Source organism: Amblyomma maculatum, chromosome 10 (genome assembly GCF_055883805.1).
Source record: "Amblyomma maculatum isolate TAMU_Amacu chromosome 10, ASM5588380v1, whole genome shotgun sequence".
Taxonomy (NCBI): Eukaryota; Metazoa; Arthropoda; class Arachnida; order Ixodida; family Ixodidae; genus Amblyomma; species Amblyomma maculatum.
In genome coordinates this window covers 123791380-123796822 of record NC_139353.1, presented here as the reverse complement: position 1 = coordinate 123796822, position 5443 = coordinate 123791380, and the positions used below count along the sequence as shown (strand labels likewise).

The 5443-nt window shown below is 43.9% G+C and overlaps 1 long non-coding RNA gene across 1 annotated transcript; it reads right to left on the bottom strand.

The window, feature by feature from the left end:
* Nucleotides 1-217: 217 nt before the first annotated feature.
* On the bottom strand, nt 218-4301 carry LOC146177394 (uncharacterized). The gene is made up of 3 exons (XR_014701312.1): nt 4164-4301; nt 3363-3471; nt 218-471 (listed from the first exon to the last, which is right to left on the bottom strand). It is a non-coding gene; the product is annotated as an uncharacterized LOC146177394 (long non-coding RNA).
* Between the last annotated feature and the right edge of the window lie 1142 nt (nt 4302-5443).

Here is a 5443-nt window from a genome sequence, read left to right as displayed (position 1 = left end):
ATGAAACAAAGGGAGTATCTAAAATATAGTTCAAGCGAAAACAGGCATTTTAAGAGCTATTTAGGCCCCCATGTAAACCTGTTTTCAATGCTTACATGTTAAATTAAATGCCGATCATTTTAATTACAGGAGATTATATTTTGTGAGTTAGTTGCAAATGTGCTGCATTGAAGTATGATTTAGGGGAAAAATATATATAGTGCATTTAGGCATGGCATATTTTTATTTTTCTGGGTCACAATGAGCAAATCAGAAAATTACTGTTTGGCATTTTGTTCCAGATGAGACCGGTAATCTTCCTGACAGAAACGTTAGGATATTCTCCACGGCGTGCATGCCGGGCGACGTGCATCTGCGTCAACTGCGCCTAACTAGTCGTGGCATTCAATCAAAGGGATCATGCAGCACGTCAAGCCGGTTTTCTTGACATTTTTAGCGTATTGGCACGCATCACCACTCATGCGTGGGCACCTGAAAGAAAAAATCATATCGTCATGAAATAAAATTATACATATCTCCATATTGTGTATTCAGTCTTTAAAAGTAACCAGTCTTCAATTTATATGTGAAGCATACGACAGCGATTTAATTTCAGCAAAATCGCAATTATCGTTTCTGCTTTCTATTATGACTTTTATTATCTCAAGTATTTGTCCTCACAGTAAAGATTTACCGATCTAAGAATATCACGGTGCCGGCATTTGTGGCTGGTGGTTATCAAACTTTCATTTCATGGCAATGAAATGTTAAATAAAAATTGATTTTCATTATATAAATGAGTGCTGATTGAAGTCCCTGCTTTCAAGCTAACCGAAACATAGCTAATCACTGAAGATAAGTTAATGCAGAGAATGTTGTCGACAAATTGCTCGCCGGAACACTGGATCAGCCCAGCTAGAACTTATACGCGTAGATGACCAACGCCACCAACCTGTTTCCTTTTCGTCCTATAAGGAACCTCTCCTCTGAACAGTAGTCTGCAGTGCTGGATTGTGCGGGAAGTTTCTCCACCGCTACATCGGTCCTCACACCGTGCTCCAACAAACATCCCCCGTGCACTACCAGGTCATCTCCTCGCATACCGTCGCCGATCGGCGTTGGCGTTGAAAAACTGTTTTTCATGTTTCGCGCAGGAAACCGTACGCCCCCGCTTCCGTCTAAATAGCGACCAGGGCGGCAATTTCCGTTCCGAGGAAATTTGTGCGAGCGCAGTGCACGAACTTTCACCGCTTCCATCTGTACATTACCGTCATCGTCATTATTCACCGGTGATCTGATGATCGCGTGCAGAATTAAAGTTACGGCATAGAATAAAGACGTTTTTTCGAGTGGTGGCATACGAGACTTCTATCCACATTTCAAAGGGCTCTAAATCTATGCCTGTTGCTTGTCTTGAATTGCATGATCTTCATGTAAAATGTACTAAAAATGAGTACGAAAATATGGTGAGATCTGAAACCTCCACGCCTTCCCTGAACATTTTGGCAAGGACCTTTCTGGGTGCTGTGTTGGATATACTCGTGTTTCGTATTTCCTCAACTTTGGTGCCTGGTCATGTGACCCGCCGGCGATTTGGAGCGGCTGCATTGGTGTCTGTAAAGCGTGACTAAGGTAAAAGCAAATGTGATACGTTGTCCGCTTTGGATAACATTGTATTGCCTAAAAAGGGTCGGATAGCTTGATTTGTTATGTCTTAAACTAATTCTTCTATTGCAAGGTTGAAGTGATTTTAACTGTATTGTCTATCTCCTCTTTTTACTACAAATGTAATAGTTTAAGGTGCCACAAAGAGCACAGGCATTCTGGTCGAAGAAAGAAAACATCGGCGCAGATATATGTCCTATCAAATTAGGAATTGCTTCAGGAGAATATTCTGTATTAATATAAAAATTTCAGCAGCTCTTCATAATATTCTTTTTCTGAGGAAGCATAAGGTAAAAACATAATCTTCTTGAACATCAGAATGTTTATAATTCATGTTTCAAGGTATAATGATGCTGCAAAGAGTATACTAGGGACGCATTAAATGTATCAACCTGCCTTTCTCCAAGCAGAATTTAAGAACTGTTCTCTTTTTCAGATGCAAAATATTGACCGCTGCCTATCATTGTTTCGAACTAGCGCGCAATCTGGAGTGTAAGGAATCATCTCAGCATAATTCGTTTGGTACCGAGAAAAAAATTGTGTGGCACTTTGGGCCAGTAAAGTGCGGTAAGCGAAAGCCTTTCTTTGAAACTTCGCTGATTCCTGGTTTACTTCGTCTGCTTCTGTATGCTGAGTGCTGCGGCGTTCGAGGATGCGCCGCATGGGAGCCATGGATCGGTATGACGATATAGCGTAAGCTACCAGTCAACGTATAAAACCCCGCTTTAACTGAACCGTATGAACGTGCCTGCGTTGCCTAGGGATAACGTGAATGCAAGGGTCTTGGCAGGCTCATTCTGATATCACCCTCCCACATGAAAAGGGAGGCCCGAGTTGGCAGCTCCTGACAAACGTAGTGTCAGGATACCCTTAGTGCTCGGCCACATCCTCTGCCAGCTACCTCACCCCTCGTAACGAAAGGCGTAGCCGAAAGGCATGAAGGCGTAAGCCTTAATGCATCTTCCTTCGGGGTTTGGACCCAGGGTGGTCCACCTTGCCCCCGGTGGCCTTTCTCTTTGGTGGCATCATGTGACCTAGGCTGGCCGCAAAGTCTGACACCTTCTGCGAACGACAGCATGAGCCATTATAGGTTTTCGCCTTAAGATTGTTAAGGACACTTAAGCTTCGCCTTTAAGGCCATGACGCGATAGCGTATGCGACCACCCGACATATGAAGCCCCAATTTAACTAAATCTCATGAACGTGAGCGAAGCCTACAGGTGAAGCGTGCCTGACTCGGCACAAGAGCACTGGAGGCATGATTCATATTCCAAGAATCCAGCTGAAATGAGCTACCCCAGTTGGTAGGTACTCCCAACTATTTCTCTTATGTGGTTTGGTTAAGTCGCAGAAACCATCAAAGAAGCAATACCCGGCCATGCCCATGAATGTCGGTTCACAACGCCGACGCCGAATGTTCTGTGTAACGGGATCTTTAACGCTATCGCGAGCAAACGAAACGAGCTGTACGAGCTAAACACGATTCATCTGTGATATGTGCCCCAATAGCAGCGTTTGCTTATTTCATGACTAAAGCTTATGAAGAAATATTTAAGTTTGTCAATTCGTGTGCTTAATGGGTCTACCCCTGCGAATCTGCAACTGTTAGTTTATGCTAATGACGATTAGGCACTTCCAAGTATTAACAATTTCTAAAAAAAAAAAAATCGAACAAGTTTAAGATTATAACTATATATTTGGAGTAAACATATACTCACCTTTCGAGGACCCGGATTTTGCCGTTTTCGCATTTTACTTCCTCGCAAGGCCCTTGCAGAGTTAGGGTCTCCCCGTCTTGGATTGTTTCACCATTGTAGTCGCACTTGCCTAGAAGCCGAGGACACCAAATTTGCATGATGTTGCTAATAAAGCCACTACCGGCATAAAACAATATCTGCGTTTTTCACATGCATCTCTAACCAACCGCTTCATTCTAGAGCCTCTTCAAACCTGTAACTTGCTTTCTCAAGGCATGCAGTGGCTTCAATAATAATGCATGCCATTTATCAATAGCTTCTAATGCGAAGTTTCTTAGTTGCACCATTATCTTACACTCAGAAGAGTATCTATATGGCACGCCGTGGTACTTAAGAATTCAAATAAAATGGCAAATATTTTTCATCATTAAAATCTTTAGTCAACTGCTCGTTTTTCTTTGTATGCATGCATTATTTATTTATATGGATGTATAAATTAATTTTAACCTTGTGTTGAGATCGTGGCAAAAATCTGCGGATTCCGCTGGCAAAACGTATTCTTCGTTGCTGATGAAGGTAGGTCACCAAATACACCCGTAGTTACGAGGTTACTCTGGTTTACCACCCGTTAAAGACATTTCACTTAGTGGTAGAATTTAACTTTGGCGCAGTTACTAGAGACACGAAGCGGTATGCAAAACAAATTACATGCTATGTCTAAAAAAAAATACAGATATCTTCAATCTGCAGAGCTCCAATGGAATCATGTGTAAACGTTTAGACATAAGACTATTTGGGGAAGTTAAAAATGGTCAATAATACCTTTCTTCTGCTTCTTTCCATGCGCAGCGAGAACTGCAACAATCATGAAAATGAGCAGTGCGAGTGCCAGAAAACGCATCTTGGTGTAGGTCTATTAGCAGTTCTTCGCCCGTCGTCGATAGTGATCGTGTCTCATCTCTAGCTTGCTTTTATACCCAAGTTCTTCGAGGTTGCGTCGAAGAAAAACGGAGCAGGAGAAAATAAGCGCAGCTGTTAGTTAATGTTATACATTTATGCGTATATCAAGTTGAAGCTAGTGCTATTTCTTAGGAAGTGCTTGCTCATGTTCAGCAATAATAAGGTCACTACAGCTAAGATAGAACATACAGAGGACACGGTAAACGACTTCTAAAATGCAAGGCTATATTGTTTGTTAACTTCGAGATTTATCGGTGTATAGAATATCGTCACGTAGTGATGACAAGGCCGTATACACTCAAAGAACACACAGGCTTGATGGTACTGAAATTAACTCTTTATTGGGCTGCCCTGCGCCCGCAAAAGAACTAAGCAACTCGGCGGCGGCGATAGCAACAAACGTGCTCGTCGATCGTCGAACTAAGAATGCCCGTCACACTCGTCAACGCTCAATTTAAAGGCTGCTCAGAACATAGCATCGCAAACTGCTATTAGCACAACCTGGAACATTGTAGAAACATACGCAAGTGATCGGAATCTTCGAGACAGATCTCGGCGCATCGTTCGCGACAAAAAAACGATAACGCGTCGTACCGCGACAACGAGCATGAACAAACACCCTTGTTCAGGTGTCGGTACTCGTCGGTGAAGTTCATCTAGGGCGGTAACCGTGCGTCCGTTAACAGCAACCTCAAGGTCGCTTGTTCGTGTCCTAGTATTGCACATTGGCTTCGGTGTTCGATCTCTGCTTCGTCTTGTGCTGAGGTCGCGGCCGGGGTATACCGTCGCAACGGCGCTGGGCTGCGATGTCAACTTGAAGTCTGGCCATGACCTCGTCGACGTTGTCGTCTTGTGGGTCGGCAATTTAATGGCTGCGTCGTCGTCACTCATGGTCGGCGATAGAGGATCTTCACGTTTGCGCCGTGAGGCAACCTCACCTCCAAAGGTTGCTCTGTTTAGTTTCTCCTGCGCGGGCTTGGGGACCTTCCGCGCACAATCTCATCGTAGTTATGGCCTGAGGACGCAAAGCGGGCCGTGTACGGCGATCGAGATCTGAACCGACGGCTTGGTGGCGCAATCTCAGTGCTACGCAGATAGTTGTCGATTTCCTGTGGTCGTTCACCTGGGCTTGGTCGTGGAGA